A 4,662-nucleotide genomic window follows, 5' to 3' on the forward strand; every position below is an offset into this window, starting at 1 on the left:
CACACACACACACACACACACACACACACACACATATCTCAGCTACTTTCCATGTAGCTGTGATAGCATACCCAAACAGCAGCAATTTAAGTGGGAAAGGATTTATTTTAGACCATGATTTGAGAATACAGTCTGTTAGGTAGAGACAGACTAGCTTGCAGCTAGAGCTTGAGAAAAGTAGCTAAGTTGTATCTGTACTTTAAAAGGAAGGAGCAGTAAATTCCTAAGCACTGCTAGCTCTCTCCTTCTTATTTAGCCCAGGACCCCCGCATCCCCAATAGTGCCACCCTTCTTTAAGGTGAGTTTTCCCACATGATTTAACCTAATCTATATAATCCCTCTAAGACAAGGGCAGGGGCTTGTCTATTAGCTAATCCCCCATGGGTGTGCTTAGAGGCTTATTTCTTAGGGAACTCCAGATCCTCTTGAATTGATGCATTAGTATTACCGTCAAACCCACCAAATAGCATGGCTTGGCCTAATCTACATTAAACATACTCAGAACACTTAGACTATATTCAGACAAAGCCATCTATAAAGCCTACCGTGTACTAAAATGCTAAAAATCTTACATATACAAAGAGGGGGCATTTTGTAGACTCTACAGGATAGACACCATAAAACTCACCAACCCAAACCCCACTGGTAGCACATTTCCTCCGAAACCATCAGTCAGTTCCCCTCCCGATGCCATGTTTGACTGGGAGCTGCAAGTTCCCACCACTGCTCAGTCTCATAGGAGGCTGTTGCACTGGGTATTGCTAATCCAAGAAAAGACCAAACTTCAAAAGTCAAAGTATGCTTTCTGTAGCATGCACATCTGACAGTAATAAGTTCTGAAAATTATACATCAATCTGTCATCTTAGAGATCATCTATATTATAAACAATATAGATGCCATGAAAATTTATGTATGTTTTTCTATGTGAACATTTTTCTCCCTAAGGCATATATAGCTATCCCAGAGACTCATGGACCAGAGAGCTACTTTGTCAACATTCTTAGTGATAGTAAACTGGTTTCCAAAGTTAATAATCATTTTACATTCACGCCAATAACTCCTAAAGAGTCTCATTTCTTGACCTTTTTACCTCTAAGCTTGTATTTACTCTATTTTTCTTGGTGACAGTAGTGGTGATTTGTTTGAGATGCAGTAGCCCTGTTGCTGTGAACATCTCCCTGTGAGTTTGCCTGAAATTTCTCTAAGGAAAAGTGATACAAATGATATTTGTATGCAGCTGTGTGCAGTTCGTGTAAGTCCGTTCTTTGAAGAAATGTGCATTCAAACAGATTCATTTTTAAATTTAATTTACCACCTTTTGTTGTTAACCTGTGAAAGTTATTTCTTTACCTTTCCTGTATTTATGGAGAAAGGCTGCCCCTCTAAAGTCACAGTAGCTCAATGTGTCCTTAAATCTCCTGTCTTCTAGCCTCTATTTCCCAAGTGCTGGAATTAAAGGTGGCAGACACCATGCCCAGTTTCCTATTCATCCTTAACAGGATCTCACTAGGCACACGAGTATTTTTTATTTAATTTTAATGTAGTCCAACTTTTCTCTTTTTGTTGTTGCTGCCTACTCAAGACCTAAAGATTCACTCCTGTGGCTTCTCATAGAAGCTTTATGGTCTGGCTTTTACATATAGATCCAAAGTCTTTTTTTGTTGTTGTTTTGTTTTGTTTTGTTTTGTTTTTTAGCAAGGGCACAATGCCAATTCTAGAAAAGTAAGGGACAGAAGATACAATGAAGACTTTCTGTGTGACTAGCTCCAGTCTCCCCTGTGCTATGTGTTTCCTGTGTCCCACTCTCCAGCCCTCTTGCCTCATGGGGTAGCTAGTATCATTTGCCATTTTCACTCTCATACAGGGAGTAGATAAACCAACACATTTGCCTTCAGATTCAGAAAAAAATGGTAGCACTCATTTCTAATCTACTAGGCACCTTATCTCCTTGTTGGTCATTACCTTTTCCCTAATTTTGTACTCATCAAGGTGATAAACCTCTAGCCTTTTCCCCAAGGTAGTCTGAGTGTTTAGTAAATGACTGACCTGTAGGTATCTGAATAAGACGTAGGAAGACTCTAGTGTTGCCTTGGGTTTTTCACCCCTCTCAGAATGAAGTATCTTTGGTTACTGACATTCTTTGTCCCTCCCTGGAACAGAATTACCACAACATTCTTTCCTTTCAGGCAAATGTTCTGGTCAAAATCTGAAGTTCCAGTGGTGTGGTTGGTTGTTGGTAGAGCAAGTGGGGATGAGTTCAAATAGGAATGGAGTCAGTCATAGTTCTTGTATAGGATTCACTGCAGATCCTTGCTCTCAGCCTACCTTCAAATGTGATAAAATATATATATATATACTAGTGTTTGTTTTTGTCTTGCCTGCCTGTGAGGCAACTGGGAGGATGTTTCTACTGATGTAACCATAGTCTTCTCATTTGTGGATTCTGCAGATGCCAGTGGCTGGCTGGTAGATTGTGTAGGTAGAGACAAAGTGGTTGTATCTGTACTGAACATGTATAAACTATCTTGTACATTATTTCCTAAGCAACACCATGTAAAAAGAATTTTCATAGTATTTACATCTTGTATATATTATAATTACTATAGAAATTATATAGAATAAACACAAAGAAGTGTGATAGTAATCCATAAACACTGTTGGATGAGGACAAAACAAAAAACAAACAAACAAACAAAAAACCAACTCAGCTCTGTCTCCAAAGGCAGTAAGAGGTCATTTATTCTAGAGCCAAATATTAGTGACCATGACCAAGGAACACAGAATCAGGTTTACCAAACCTCATGTTTCAGTGTGACCACGGTTTCATGAAAATTTTATAGCAACAGAAGCACAAAGTCACAAACAAACACTTTTCAAATTTTTGCTACAAATACAGTGGGTTACAGCAAAGCAGGAAACTGCTGCTGTGGCCCTCAGATGATATCCGAGGACATCCTTGTCTTCTAGGTTGATGCAATCCAGTGATCTGTTATGTTAATATACCCCAAAAGGTTTCGAACAACAATTACAAGGATGTTAGATGAAATATAAAAGTGGGCAAGGGATAGTTATGCAGGAAGCTAAAGATACGCCTTGCTCCAAATTGTAACCAGTCTCTGGACCTGCAGTATCCCAACCTCTCTGTGACCACTGCAGTTCTCACCAGACTCCATGGACTTTCCAGGAACTTTAGTCACATGGTCCATTAGTATCTACTGAATTTAAACCAAATCCCAATCTACTGATGTAGGCTTAGATTTTTCAAACCCTAAACACTTTTATCTCTCTTCTAGCCCACTACACACCAGGAAAGGTTAATAGGACAAGGCAGGATGTGAACCTGTTTAGAAATAAGTTTTGGGGCAATTCCAGATTTTATTGTCAAGATATCAGCAGTTTAGCTCACACAAATCAGCAGTGGCAGCTTGACCCACTAGCAAACACCATTTATGAATCAACAATGGCAGTTCAATCCAGAAAAAAACTGTGAGGCTCTGCCAGTTGACCCAAGTCCATGGAAGCAGCAAGAAGCCACCAGAATATCAGGAGAAGTTTTTTGGTACATTTCTCTCTACAAGGCCATGAGAAATGATGATCATCAAGGAAGGCAAGGTGAACCAGTACTACAGCATTGTCCACAATCTATTGGCTTATACTTACACCCTTTCCAAACATGTTCTCTCAAGTTTCAGCTCTAACAAAACATCACATTCCCTTTTTCCAGGCGGCTTCCAGAAAAACCCCATGTCTTTTCTCAGCGAAATATCCTCCCATGTGTCTGCTTCAGCAAAACATCCTCTCATAAGACAGTTTCGAGTAAAACATTACATGACACAACTGATCTCCAAAAAAAAAAAACCCCAAAATTTCCACTTCATACTGTGGTACTGCAGAAAAGCTTAAGGCAGTGGAAAGTGCAGCAAGGTTAGCTGGGTATAGAAGCTTTTTCTGTCTTGGAGAAGTTTTTCCTGTCTAGTAGTCTTTGCCATTTTGTTGAAGAACAAAAAAATACACTCAGTCAGCTCTAGCTCAGAACATGCAAAATTGATTAGGTTTTACAATTTAAACAACTTATAACAGTCCCTGTCTTAAATCTGATCTCACAAGCAGTGATTCAGGCTGTGAATTCTAGTCCTACAATATGATAGAGTAATAAAAAGTGTTTTACTATGACACTTAACATTCACACATGCATACCCACAGGCACATGCTTTGTCTAGCTATACTGTAGATTCCAATAACTTGATTACAGTATATAATAATATATTGTCAGGAGCTATAATGGGACAAGCTAATAACTAGCAGGTGATCATCCTGAAATGGCCTGCTTCAGATTATTATATAATCTGTGGCACGTGTGCCCTTATTAAGCAAGGCTGTAAGGGATTCATTTTAGGAAAGATTTCTGCATTAACATGCTTTTCTTGTTATTATGAAACATATATAACAATCACTAAATAATAGCACACCCCTTTGGAACAGATCTCTGCAGATCCATGAAGATGTAAGTCTTAATGATGATTCTATAAGATTTCCTAAAATTATATCTGTGACTATTAAGCTCTTTTATAGTGGAACTGCCATTGGGTCCTTTTCTGAGAGTCAAAACTGCAATGAGAACTCTGCCAGTCTCCCAAGTGTCACCAGTTAATTAGCCTTAG

General features: G+C 38.9%; 1 protein-coding gene across 1 annotated transcript in view; it reads right to left on the minus strand.

The window, feature by feature from the left end:
• The window catches only part of LOC110293221 (zona pellucida sperm-binding protein 3 receptor), a 46,107-nt gene extending 43,976 nt beyond the window's left edge, over positions 1-2,131 (minus strand). Inside the window, exon 1 of the mRNA XM_021161090.1 lies at positions 2,048-2,131. The gene's annotated coding sequence lies outside the window, so the exon portion shown is untranslated. The remainder of the gene's footprint in view (positions 1-2,047) is intronic.
• Positions 2,132-4,662: the final 2,531 nt, after the last annotated feature.

The sequence above is a fragment of the Mus caroli genome, chromosome 1 (genome assembly GCF_900094665.2).
Source record: "Mus caroli chromosome 1, CAROLI_EIJ_v1.1, whole genome shotgun sequence".
Lineage (NCBI taxonomy): Eukaryota > Metazoa > Chordata > Mammalia > Rodentia > Muridae > Mus > Mus caroli.